The following is a 15,116-nucleotide window of genomic DNA, read 5'->3' as shown; positions in this document are numbered from 1 at the left end:
TTTCTTTAAATACAGATATTACCTTCATCTTTTACAATCTTTAGCAAACAGGCTTGACATTCAATAACCCAATGAAGTAAAATGGGAATTTTTACTCAATTTATGGTTGTATAGTCAGGCATAGGGAGGAAAAAAGGGACAATTCAAATGGAGAAGATATCAAGAAGATTCTGCTGCTTCTGTTAAAAGTCTCACAGCTGCCTAATAGAGACATTCTGAAAAAGCTTAATTTAATCTGCCCAATTATTAAAATATATCTGTATAGAAATTTACTTGAAACCAATACTTTAGAAACAGAAATTAACCCGATTTTCAGTAGTGTTAAGCCTCCATACTACCACTGACTTCATCTGGAGCTGTGGATGCTCTGCTTTTCTGAAAAAATCAAGCTTTAGAAGTTCATGATACGGGAAAATAAAATGTCCACAAAAAGAGGGGAGAAGCGCTTGTGTTATGACATTAAATTCTAAGTCTAAAGTTGTGCTGGGAATAGTTATTTACACTGCCGGTAAATTTCATATTGGAAATCCTAGTCCACTGAGAATACTCTCCCCAACTCCCCCTCCCCCCCCAAAAAAAAGCCCCTAAAATACTCTAAACTTAAAATTTTTAAGCATGCTTAAAAATGCTTTATTTCTATGTATGAAATTTCATTAATTGTATTCATAAGAGCCTACATATATGTAGATGTACAGATGTACGCATAGCAATATATGGCTGTATGTCATGTATGAAATGGTACTCTGTGTGCAGACACAAACCTTATACTATTGAGACATTCACTTTTACCCAAGTCCAGCTCCTTTTGGTACCAAAAGCAAAATCTCAGACCACTTGTTTGTATATCTGACTATGGATCTAAGCTCCTTGCCTCTCTGTTTCCCAGATCAGGTAGCTGAGTCACAGAACCAGTTAATTCTCAGTGGTAAAGAAGGCAATATAAACTCCCAGCAATATCACCAGACAATGAATTCATTTTGCTATAGGATAAATATACATGATAGATAACAGTAACATACACAACTAGTGGGTTATGCAATACTTCAAGTAGCTGGGCAATTTAAAAAAAATCTGTCTAGTTAATTAATTCAAAGTCACAGACTTAAATTTTTAAGTAACTGTTCCTGAAATGTTCACTAGCTAAATTTGTCAAAATGCATGCCAGTATAAACTTCAGCCAGTTTAAAGCCTGATGTATCTTGCTGATGTTTAAACAGCTGACTGTTTCACTGCTACCTATTTTAATTAAACTGTACACTCTGAAAATAACATTGTGACAAAACATACTAATTGCTAATGTTTGAGTTACCTCTAGAGACTGGCCATATGTTAGGAACCACTGTTTAGCACTGACTTGATTACATTCTGTACTTTACAGGGGCATCATGAAAATATAAAAGCCAAGTGTTTACTACTACTGAGATGGCCCTAATTCTTAATCATTCAATATATTTAAAATTAATGATTCCATTTTCAAAAGCAGTCTTTCCCACTCTATTCCCACTGAAATCAGTGACAGTAGGTCAATACTTTATGCTTTCAAAAAATCTCACTTTGATAATCACAAAAGATTCCCCTTCTAACAAGAAGATCCCTCATGCAACTCAGATCCCTAACTCTGTGATCGCTCTGGTACTCACATGCTCTTATGGGGCTCCAGTCTTTAAATGAGCACTAGCCAAGTAATAAACTTCCATTATGAAGAGTTTTTGAAATCTGCCAGTTTATTTGGAAGAAAATGGTAATAGACTCATTTGCTTCTGATGTTTATCTACTTTGCAATTCTATATTGTGCAATCATTACAATTATAGGATCTAAAATGACTGTATCTAAAGCTCCAAATACACGTCTCCCATTACTGTAAAATTAATGCAAAGGCCATTTCATGCATTTGCTGAGGTCTGTAAAGTAACTGAAGCTGTTTAATATAGTAAAACTCCAAGCATCTAGTGCACCCTGGGAGTCAGTTACCACTGTCATGGGAATACCTTGAAACATCTTCACTGTTTTACATTAGACACCTGCATTTCGTAGAAATATCTCCAATAAAGCAAGAGACCATGCAAGAGGTCTACTAATGTCATAAGAGAGATTTTACTGTCAGTGAAACAACCTTGTTGCTTTAATGAAACTAGACTGCTCATAACACAGAGTGAACCTATGGATGATGTTTTTAATGCGGGTTGGGCTTTTTTAAAGGTTACTGTACCCTTGAAAAAGCAGAATAGTGTTTGATCTTTAGCTACACCCAGTTTTGCTCCACCTTTTGAAAAGGCCAGCTTCTACTGAGTCTCCTAAATACCCTCTCAAGGTATGTTTCACAAAGTCTAAGTATTGCAGGAGTTTCATAATTTATTCTTTAAATGGAATTACGTGCAGAATAAGTAGGCACACAGGAGAATAATTATTTGCAGAAGCAAACCTAAAGACCTTCTCCTCATCAGTATTATTGCATCTATTCTTACTCGTTGCTAATGTAAGACTGAAAATAAGGACAGGACTAAATAGGCTGAATAAAAGTTTTGGAGGTACAAAGGAAGGAAAACAGTGGAGAAAAAAAGAGAAGGAAAAGTTTGAAGTCCGAACATATGATATTCATTAAGAGATTAAAAGGAAAAGCCACCAATTTCTAGCATTCAGCTCTAATATTATGTTTTACCAAAGAGAACTAAACGACATTAACTCATGTACTTTCTGATTTGTAAGTGTCATGCTAAGGGCAGAAGATGAGCAAGTAAAGGATAAATCTATTTGGAAACTTTCATTTGAACTTTCTTAGCATGTCTTTGATAGCAAAGCCAGCCCTTATATACAAAGACTTTAACAAGTGATTTTAAAGATAAATGCTCACAAAATATTTGTACAGAAAAAAATTAGAATTTTTAATCATGAAAACTTTGACAGAAAATGTCATTACAAAGCTTAAAATCAAATCTCAACAACAACAAAATTGCTCCTGTACCGTAACCAAACAGAAATAACTTGAAACCAAACTCACTGTCATCAGTTCACAGGTTATCCATATGCTGAAACAGACATGTATAAAAGCTATATGAAGATAAGGCTACACTTGGCATATACAAATAATAACCAGAAGAAAAGGTTAAATCTAAATAATTTCTTCACTTCAGTAGCTTCAACCCTGACTCACATTAATATCCTTCTGGAAAGGACTTTCAGATGAAGTTCTTGAGTTTTTATTTCATCTTGCATGTATAGTTTGATTTAGTTTTTAATAATCTCAGCTGGCCTCTTAATGTTTAACGTCACAACTTAATTGAATTTTTGCATTTGTCACCTGAAATGATTTTTCTCTTTAATCTGTCCTATTGAGGTTTTCCCTTTTTCCATTCTCAGAATAATAAAAAATAAAATATAAAACAGGGAGGAGGGGGATGAGTGATTTTTTGTACTTTCTACTCTGCTTCATTTTTTATTAATTCCATTTAGGCTTTCAGTTTCAAAGGTGCTGTTGGCAGCCAGACTCCTGAAGAACATATTAAGAGATCATTCCCCAAATTAGGATCATTGTTAAAGAATTTAGAGAACTCACCATCATGATGGCAAGTGACAAATTTTCTGTGCCAGGCTTTTTCCCACTCAGTATCCAATATGAATCACCCTTCACCCAAGATTTTTTGTTTTAGTCCAGTCCAGTGAAAGTGAATTTTTCCTCTAGGTAACCTTTAAACAAATGCACTGCCTGAGCAGTTCACAAATCCCTGTTTTCCTGAGTTCTCATCTCCAACCTGAGCTAGTATCTGTGTGTCTACTTCTTATGAGTGTCTCGTTACCAATTCAGACTCAATACCTCCCTTTGCAATCAATCACTGTGAACACTATCATGGTCACAGAATCATAAATGTTGGAAAAGATCTTCAAGATCATCTGGTCCAACCACCCCCACCACCAATATTACCCACTAAACCATGTCCCTAAGTATCACATCAAACATTTCCTTAAACACCCCCAGAGACTGTGACTGCACCACCACCATGGGCGAACCATTCCAATGATTGACAACTCTTTCTGAGAAGAAATGTCTCCTAATTTCCAACCTGAGCCTCCCCTGGTGCAACGTGAGGCCATTCCCTCTAGTCCTATCACTAGTTACCTGCGAGAAAAGGGCGACCCCCAGCTCCCCACAACTTCCTTTCAGGTACCTGTAGAGAGCAATAAGGTCTCTCCTGACCATCTTCTTCTCCAGGCTAAACAATCCCAGTTCCCTCAGTCGCTCCTCATAGGACTTGTGTTCCAGGCCCTTCACCAGCTTCATTAGCCCTTCTCTGGACATGCTCCAGGGCCTAAACGTCTTTCTTCAAGTGAGGGACCCAAAACTCAACACAGTACTCGAGGTGTGGCCTCACCAGAGCTGAGTACAGGGGAACGATCACGTCCCCAGTCCTGCTGGTTACACTATTCCTGATACAAGCCAGGATGCTGTTGGACTTCTTGGCCACCTGGGCACACTGCCAGCTCACGTTCAGGAGAGCATCAATCAGAACCCCCAGATCCATTTCCTCTGCACAGCTTTCCAGCCACTCTGTCCCAAGACTGTAGGATTGCATGTGGTTGTTGTGGCCAAAGTGCAGGACCTGGCACTTAGCCATGTTGAACCTCATCCCACTGGCCTCTGCCCATCGATCCAACCTGTCCAGGTCCCTCTGCAGGGCCTTCCTACCCTCTGGCCGATTGACATTTCCCCCCAACTTGGTGTTGTCTGCCAACTTACTGAGAGTGCACTCAATTCTCTCATCCAAATCATCAGTAAAGATATTAAAGAGAATGAGCCCCAACACCAACCCCTGGGGAACGCCACTGGTGACCGGTCGCCAGCTGGATTTCACTCTGTTCCCCAGTACTCTCTTGGCCTGGCCATCCAGCCAGTTTTTAACCCAGCAAAGAGCGTACCTGTCCAAGCCATGGGCTGCTAGATTCTCCAGGAGAATACTATGGGAGACCATATAATAGGCTTTGCTGTAGTCTAGGTAGACTACATCAACAGCCTTTCCCTCATCCACCAGCTTGGTTACTTGGTCGTAGAAGGAGATGAGGTTGGTCAGGCAGGACTTGCTTTTCATGAACCCGTGCTGACTGGGCCTGATCGCCTGGTTGTCTTGCACATATTGTGTGTCTTGCACTCAAGATGATTTGTTCCATAACCTTCTCTGGCATCGAGGTCAGGCTGATAGGCCTGTAATTCCCTGGATCCTCCTTAGGACCCTTCTGATAGACGGATGTCACATTAGCAGGTCCCAGTCATCTGGAACCTCTCCAGTTGATCATGACTGCTGATAGATGATGGAAAGCATCTCAACAATCACATCTACCTCCCTCAGTGCCCTTGGGTGGATCCCATCTGGCCCCATGGACTGGTGACATTCCAGGTGGAGTAACGGGTTTCTAACTGTTTCCACCTGAAACATGGAGGGATTATTGCGCTCTCCATCCCAGACTTCCAGGTCAGGAGGCTGACTACCCTAAGGATAACTAGTCTGACTATTAAAGACAGATGTAAAGAAGGCACTGAGAATCTCAGCTTTTTCCTTATTCTCAGTAAGGTCATGTCAGCCTGGCCAATAACTTGGTTGTCATCTTCAACAGAGAGCTCTAGACCCCCACATTTAAATCCCTTCAAAGTCCTCAGATCTACATTTTTATACATTCCTGCCACTTACTTCACAGTTAAGGCAACTGCCTTCCCCATGGCCTCGAAAAATGCAAACATTCTCCTTATGTTCACTCAAACACTGCTGAAAAGTCCACTTTCCAAAGTCCACTGGTTTTGAATGGGCCCATGTAATTTCTAACACTGTGTTCTCTGGTTCCTCCTTTCTACTGTATAAGAAGCAAGATATTTGTTTTACCCTTTCCTATGATTTTTCTACTGTCAGGTCATAACGTCACACTTTACAACCCACTTGCTACATTTCCAGACAGTCATGGTATGTTTTCTCTCATAGCACAGCATAGATTTTAAAAGAGTTCACTGCAAAAACCCACAAAGCCATGCCAATTACCTTCCTTCCTTTAAACTCTTCCCAAGGGACCCCTCAACATTAAACATCCATGTGCAAAGATGTTACCTTTTCCCTTCGTGTCCCCTTCACCTGCCTCCACTGCTGCACCTGGTTTGGGAGCTCTGGGTTGGTGCAGCACCCAGTACAGTGTGCTTCTGTGATCACAGCTCCCACAGGCTGCAGGTATATAGAAAAAAATAATCAGCAAATATAAAACCTATATGACCAATATGGCAAGGAAGCAAGCAGTGCTAGCTGCCTTTCCCACACAGCTACAAGACTTGACATTAAGGCAACAAGGGAAACTGCTAACTTATGCTGTCACTTATGCAGACACCAGAAATTCAAGAAAGAATAGTAACCAATCAGCCTCTATCCTATATCCCTCAAAGTCCTGCACACACTAGGATTTTCCTGCTTTACTCTGTGTTGTGTAAGTAGTTGGGACTTGAAATGGTAATTCATGTTCATCTTTTCAAGCCTTGCAGATATCTCACCGCCACAGCGTTACTCCAAGTAATGAAACACAGACATTAATTCAGTGTGTTACTACCTCCCCCAGTCAGGCCAGAGGCAGAAAGCAAAACTGTAAAAGTTCTGCAGCGTACATAATTTACAAGATGTTCTTAAATTAAAAAAAAAAATAAAAAGACCATCTTAATAACAAGTACAAGATCTGATGTCTGAGAAATATATTCAAGTCTGCTTCAAAATGTTGGCATTTTCAAGACATGACCATTTAAAGGGCATAACCTAATGAATCATTAGCACCAAAGCCCATCTAAATTAAAACTATAAGAAGATGCTTTTAGAAGCATCACTCCCTCCCCCTCCCCCCCCCTTTTTTTTTCTCTCCACCCTTGTTATTTCACTTTCAGGGAATACCCAGAAGTCCATTTACTTAAACATGCTCTTAAAAATGTCTCGTTCTGATAGATTTGATGGAGTTCTTTCCTCTTTTGTCACGGGAAATAAATCAGACATGGTGTTTTTAAGAAAGAAAATGTCTCAGATCAGGTTCCTATTCTCAATGGAAGGGGAAAGGGATTTCTCTCATTTTTCTCTCTGCCCTAATTTCAGATTAATTTTTACATGGTATGTATGAATTCATGTATTTACATTCTTTCTACAGGTATCTACTTAATGTATGTTGTGCACATATTAATATTTTCTGTGAGCTTTTATGAGCATTAAATAATCCAAAGCAGGATCTCCTGATGATTTTATCCAGCTTCTATAATATCCGGAGACATTTAGGAAATTGCCCAGTAAAAAAAATAATAATAATAACAAACATAAATATAAATAAATCTCTACTAGCTGAAACTCAAATATTTGAGCTCTGCACAGCATAACTCATCTTAGCTCTGGCCCAGCCTGCATGTGAAGGCACAGCAAATGTCACAATTCCCAAATTCCCAGGGCATCACAGGGAAGAAGACTTGGCCATATTTCCAAAAGCAAATTTTGGTCTGTAGGAGCTGAAAAGGAAGAGGCAGTATTTTAGACACTGAAGCCTTTCCAAACATTATGCCCAACCCACCTACAGCAACTAACATAGGATACAAGCTGCTCCCCAATACTATATCATATAGTTTAGTATGATGGGACTGCGGACGACTCTTTTCTGAATAAGTTTACATTGTAAATGATTATTTTGGGACTCTCATACTCTCTTCCTCCACCATCACCACTCAAAAATGTGCTTTCTCTAAGCTGTTTTCTAAAACAGTATTTCACCCTAAAAGACAGAGCCCAAGAGAACCATTCTTGGGAATTTTAGTCCTAAAATCTTGCCAGTTTACCTGAATAAATTTCCTTATGTGATTCTCTGGAAATTAGGCCTCTTTGATTTAACTGCCCCATGCCTATTTTTTTGCACACAGAAAATTTGTGGGGCTTCCTACATTTGAGTCGCAGATGTCTGCAAAGGTGAAATAAAGCTAATCCAGGAACAGAATAAGTAGAATCAGAAAAGAAGCCCTAAATGTTTGAGGTCACTTATCAGATACAGATATAATTTAAAAATACATTGAATTTCTATAATGGTTTAACTGACAAAGCAGCAATCTGACTTTCTCACCCTGCTACCAGTGTTTAAGAATGCTGACACTTGAAGTTTGGGTTCAGTCTATATGAGAAGTAGGGTGAGAAAATTGGGGAAAAAAAAAAGTCCCAATTTAGGAGTTCTAGTTCCTAAGTCATTTTGTTGCTTCCAGAAAGCTCACCCACATACATAAACATAAAAATGGGCACCTAAGCTTGAATGCTATGTACATCCACTTCACCAGACTGCTGTTAGTCATTTCCAACAATATCTTTATTACACAATTCAGTATAAGAGCCTGAATATTAACTTTTATTCTCTTTTTATATTTATGTACATTACTGACAACTGAAAGGTGAAAGAAGTGCCATCTAAATATGAACACTAATTAAAGGGAAATATTTTCATATTTGTTTTGACTTAAATGGTTTAAGTGGGATGAGCACAAGCAGAGAAGCTGACTGTATGGAGAAAGGGGAAGAGACAATCAGACTTAGTAGTGATGGAAGTATCACTGATTCATTAAACTCATTCAGAGCACTGAATTATGCCTGGTAGGGACAGTCTCATGTTGGCAAAAAGAAGTGGATGGACAGCACCATATTTTTCATATATTCTGTTAATTTGTGCATTTCCCTCTCTTAAAACATGTCAGAATTAACTGTGATCACTTTGCGATAATTTTCCACTAGCAGCCACTAATCAGTATTTTGCAAATCTGAAATTTCTGGGGAACGTTGTGTTCAATGGGATGTGCCAAATCCATTCGCTCAGGACATGAGCCTTGATCTTTCCAGCTCCTCTGCCAAGGGAGCGGGCTCTTGAAGCTATGAAGCTGCCATGCCAAGGAGTAGCCCCCAGAATTTGGAAGACCTGATCAGAATTGTTTCAGCCACAACCACAACTCATTTCGTTTTTCCAAAGAGGTAAGAGAATTTTATAAAACTGACCTGGCAAGTGACATCGTGAGCCTAAGGAGAGCCCAATTAAATTCAACAGATTCTCTCTGATGTGCCAGCAAAGGGGAATAAGCACTTAAAGGAAAACTGAATCATAAAATAAAAGATAATCTGTTCACTACGCACAATTACAAAGAAGACTAAAACATTACAAAAAAGCCTTAAATATATAATCTATTCTACTCATTTTTCCAAAGCATAAACAAAATGCCTTTATTCCAAAGTGTTGAGGGCTTATAACTAATTAAAAATATTCATAACAAACAAAATTACTTGCTCAGTCCAAATAACTCCCTGCCCACATAAATCAAATCAACCCAGAATCACAAAAAAAAAAAAAAAAAAAAAAATCCCAGCCTGCCTCATGCTCTTCAACCCTCAGCAAAAGCTCAGCAAAAAATAGCTCTGCAGCATGTTCTGGAAGTTAAATTTGGGCTATTTTGGACCTCAGGGAGAATAAATTCTGAAATCAAAGAATCTTCCTGGAAACCCCCTATCACCATTTCCTTTCTGTTAAGAGAAAAGCTCGATCATTTATGCATCTCTGCAGATGATACCTATGGTAATACACAGATACCTAAAAAATACTCTGTTAAAAGACCAGCTGAAGTAATTTATACTTTTTTCAATAACTTTCACTCAGTTCTGAATAGCAAGTATCTTGCAAAGAGCATCGGTGCTTTATAACATCCTACAGACAGTCACAATCTGTGTGAGCATTAGTGTTTGAACCATTTTACGGTGTAGGATATATACATTTGGCATATGTTTTGTCTCAAAATGGAAAAGGTGAAGATGCTGACATTTGGTCTTAGAAAACCTTCTAGGTATGGAAGAGAAAAGAAAGCCTTTGGCTAGAGAAGGGCACCATCTCAGATTTTTTTTTTTTGGTATTCCTAGGATCCAGGAAAATTGGTATAGTGTTCAAATAGACTTCCTGCAAGAAGTGTATTTCAAGGATCTCTCAAAGGCATTTTGTGATGTCCAGAATAAAAGGAGCACCACTTGGTCTTCTTGGCTCTGAGTGACTTCTGAACACATCTGATTCTTTCTCATAGCCTTACTCTCACTACTGTTTCTCCTGTCTGGTCTGAATCTTCACTATTTTACTGCCTTCCACGTGTCTCAAACTCTTGCCAAGATCATATAAAATAGTGAGAAAGAGCTGGGTGTCACAAGAGTTTATGCCACTCACGTAATTGGTGTACATATAGCACTGAACTGGGTGGAAAGCCCAGGTTAGTATCTCACAGGTCAATTTACCTGAGGTTCAACAAATTATCACAGCTTACACAGATTTCAGCTGTAGGTGTGGCATAACTGACTAATACAAAATCTACCTTTCACAGACAGAACTTAATCTAATGCTGCCTAGTAAAGTCTAGACAATTGAAAATGTATCAGCATTCATAAACTGCTGGGAATAATAAAATTTGTTTAATAACCTACAGTTACAAAACTGGTATCAGATTGCCAAGATGCCAAACATCAAAGTCTAAGAAACGTGGACGTTTCCTAGTGTTTTCAATTCTTTGCTTTTATGTATTTTAGTGACGAAAGGCATTTCAGCTCTCTTAATTGTTCCTCTAATCATCATCCAACCTCCTGCAATAAACAAAGTAAATAGCCTCACTTTCAGAGCACCATCCACAACAGGGAAAGTTAAAAAAATACAACAACAACAAAACAAACACCTAATATTTACTTGCAGTGCACCAGAGAAGAGTCAAAGCCATAATATAAGATTTCAAACTTTGCCAAGGACAGAGGGGACTCACAGCCACTGTTCAAAATGAGAAATATTTAATTATGTAGAAACTAATTAATAGTAGAATTGTAGAATTACAGCCTTTTACTTATATCGGCCTTAATCCACAGTTTGTCCACCTCTTACGCTGAAGTACCTCTTCAAACAAAAGCGTTCAGGTTCTACTTAAAATTTCATGTTCCAACCAGATCTTTATACAGTGACCTTATTCTGATTAGTACTCCATGGTTTTACCAGTCCCATTTGTTCCTGAGCAAAAGGCATTTAAAATTCCAGAGTAGCTTCACAAACTTCACATGCGACTGACAGCAAACTCCCAGGTTTCTGAGGGTTTTTCTGATATATTGCACCATGGGACTCTGAGACATAGCACTCAGAAGTTTGAATGAAGACCAGCTTTCCAAAACTCAGCCTCAGGGACATGTTCCAGACTGCACCCAGAAAAAATGGTGCTGATAACAAACACCAGACACAAAACCCTTACACACTACTCAAAGGTGTGGACAGGAAGCACTCAGAGGTGTGGGCATTAATGGACAGGAAGTCTTGCACATATGCACATGGTTGCAAAGGAAGTAGTAGTGGTGGTTCAGAAGGAAGGCGGTTTCCTAGCCTGGGTCCTTTTCTAAATGTACATAGCCCTGACATTTTTTCTTCATATGTGCATAAAGATTGACACAATATGTATTTAGTGCATAAGCTAGTAACCTCATTTTCAAAAAAAAAAAAAAAAATTGCTATGAACCCAGCAGATGTCAGAAGTCAAGTCAGTTACTTGAGATTACTAATTCAGGCTTGGAGACAATGAAGCAGCCACAACACTACACACCACTTTCCAGGTGTCTATAATTTAAAGGTACCTAATGTGTTCTGTTATAAAGTTCTGTTTTCAGTTGTTTCTAGTTTTGCCAGACTCTCAGAATCTGGACTGAAATTTTCTACAGCAGAATTCTGCCCCAGGCTTCCGTTTCTCCCTTTTTGTTTTCTGAGTTTCAGTTAAAACTATTCAGCTATTTCTGAGAAAATAATATATATATATATATATATGAAGGAGAAAAACATGTTATTTTATCCATTTTTTGGTTGGTTTTGGTTGCCTTTTTTTTAAATAAATTAAAAGAACAAAAAATCTCGACTTATGATCTCAACTTATGATCTCCTTTCTTTTGACTAGGGTATGAAAGGTCACATAAAAAAAAAAAATCATGTCAGGGTTATGAATTCTTGTGAAAAGCTGCCCAAATTTGGCAAAGTTAAGAGCCTCCCAGGGATTCTGGTTCATATGCATCAGTAGAGACTTCAGAGCTTAACTTTCATATTTTCCCAAGATTCAGCTGCCGCTTAAATGCTCTAATCTTTTCCCTGTTCTTCCTCCTCCTGTCAACTCAGGCTGCCCTGTAGTCATGCCCATGGCCCAAAAGCAAACTCTTGGTGTTTCTCGCCTATGCCTACCTAGACAGCATTTCAGGGGGAGAAAATAAAGTAAAAGGGAGAGAAGAGCTGCGGGACTTGAAAGTGAAATAGCAAATCAGCACCAAAGAGACAGTTAGGCGAGTTAAGGCAAAAGACAGTAGTCAAAGATGAGCAGAAAAGGAATAAGTAGGAGAAAATATAAGGAAGATAATATTACAAATGAAACTTAGGAGTTCCAAGTTGGTCTCAACAAGTGAAACTTTATCAGGAAAGTAGGCATTATGTTGCCAGCTATGTAATTGCCCACAGCACTCACTTTGTTCTGGTCTATGGTTCAGAAACCCAAGGCTGCTTTAAGAGATCTCAAAGTCAAAGTGATTCTCTATTTTAGACTTTTTTTTTTTACTTTTTTTTTTTTTTTGGTTGAGGAGCTACATTAAAATATTTGTGATGAAAAGCATACTGGTATTTTATACAGGAAATACCAGTAATATTGCATTTACATACAACTTCAATTCAATTCCTTTATGAATACAAATCACGATAGTGCTTTTAATTACAGGCTCTCCTGCCTCATTCACTGCATGGGAGAAATTTACCTTGGGAAAAAATATGACCTATACGAGGGAAAAGGCTAGCGTGTAGTGGATCCCTACCTCATCTCTTACAAAAGATGTAAAGTGATTAACACAAGGTATCGGAGAAAGAAAAGCAAGGATAGTCTTCTGGTCAAAGTATTCAATATTTATAGTTGAAAAATAAATAGGATTCCATCTCTTTTATCACCTTTTACAGTTACAGTGTGCTCTGTGCTTTTGAATTCTGAATGAAAGGCACCTGGGGTCAGCTTGGCACAGGTACCAAATACTCCCACCTGAAATGAATAGGAACTGTGCTTTCAACATTAAAAGAACCATGAGATACCAAATGTTTAAAAAGGAATTGTGAATGTTAGATACCTAGTGAGGATGAACCCTGTTGAAAGTTGCAGTCAGTTTTTAAGCTTTTTCTGAGATTGGGTGACTCCTTCTTTCTCACAAGGACTTTGAATGGCTGAAGTAATTTTTCTTTGTGAATGACTTAACTTTGGTAAGCACCATAACATGGGAAAAATAAGCGTGGTTTTGCACTAATTGTAGGGCTTGAAGGAGCTACCTTAAATAAGGAAAACAAGAGAAATGTCGTAATGTGTGGTAACTGAATGAGGCCTTCTTCTGCAGTTAAACTAATAGTGCGAGTTCTTACTTTCAGTACATTTCTACACGTTACAGTACATTTCTACAAGGGCATGGATTAATCTTGTATAAATCTCATTTGCTCTTAACTGTTACCCTGGGATTTTCAAACTCTGAGTTCTTGACTCTGCTACTCTTTGTGTTCTTACTGCAGAATATTCTTGTTGATTTTTCTTGAAGTATCTGAGTCCATGGGAGAAATCTGGCATGTTGATGGATAGGATACCTTTCAAAGTAGTTGTCAGAGAGTCCCCTTACAATAAGATGAAACTTAGCTGTAGATCTTTCTTTTCTTAAGTGCAAGGTGTCCTTGAAAATAGTAACTTTCAGAAATGAATCAATAAATGCAGCTAATTATTGGTAAATAGTATAAAGTCATCCCACTTTCTAGGGCTCTGATCTTATCATAACTTGTATGTTAGACAGGGTCAGCACTGAATCAGCATGTAACTTTCAATCCCCTGGGGAAAAACTTGAGAGCTCCAGGCTGCACTGGTGGTAATTCAGTAGGTGGCATTATATCCTTAAAGATGGTGCCAATACATTACCCTTGTAGGATATTTTATGAAAGCAAATTCTAAGCATAATCCAAATCTTTGGCCCCCATTTTTTTTTTATGTAATGGATGTAATCCTCCACAATTTCCTTTATCCAGAGGGCACAAGGGGAGCTGTGAGTGTAAGTACTTCTGCTAAGTCTCAAAGGGGTTCTGTGCTCAGTCTTCCGTGGAGGATGTAGGCTTCAAAACTGCAATGCTTTAGGTACCTAAAAGGTCTTTAAATCCTCTTTCTGTCTGTCAGAGACCTACGTTTTGATAGACATGTTCTAGCCAGCAGTTGTGCACACCAACCCTTAACCTTTATTAAAACTTTGAATCTGGCCATTATTGGCTAATCTATCTCAGATTACTCATGAAACCTGCAGATGCTAGTCTTGGCCCCTACACAGAAGACAGCCTGAACTCACTGAAGGATAGGAACTAACTATCTACTTAATTCAGAGCTGAGGGCTCCACTTGGTGGTAGGGTTCAGAAAGACTCCTTTCAGGTACTCACTTTTTCTTCCTGAACTAGTACTGTTATTTTGCATTCTGTACTGAAAGTTGCATTTACTACTGATTTTAAATCTTTAGGAGGTAAAGAATTTAACTTTTGGGTTACTTCTACTTATTATGATGCTGTACCAGTGTGAGAGAAGCAAAAATAAGGCAGAAATTTTTAATGTTTGTTAGGAAGGTGGTTGCTAAAAATGAGACATAGTTAGAGACAAAACAAATACTTCAGGTACATACCCAGTTAACTCATCATTTACAAGAAATGCAAGTTGGAAATGGTTTTCTTAAAGAGTAAGGCAAACCATAAATAAGGGACAAATTAGACTCAGACCCCATATGGACTTAGGTAGCCACTTAGTTCCAGATCCTCTGGGTATTCCTGTTGACTTCCAGAGACCAGACTTCATTGAAAATGGATGGACAGACCTGTAATTTCTTAACTGACCTTTGAAAATAGGATTAATTCCTAAACCTCTGAAATACTTTGGCAAACTTTATTCCCAGTTGTTTCTGTAGAGACAGCAAGCCACGTCGCATTTTAACTTTACAACTGTACGCCTTCTCCTCGCACACTGTGTCTTCTCTTTGGGACTTGACAGGGAGTGGTTTGAACATAAAT

This window comes from Anser brachyrhynchus (genome assembly GCF_964034855.1).
Source record: "Anser brachyrhynchus genome assembly, chromosome: 1".
Classification (NCBI taxonomy): domain Eukaryota; kingdom Metazoa; phylum Chordata; class Aves; order Anseriformes; family Anatidae; genus Anser; species Anser brachyrhynchus.
Note: the sequence above shows the minus strand (reverse complement) of the source record.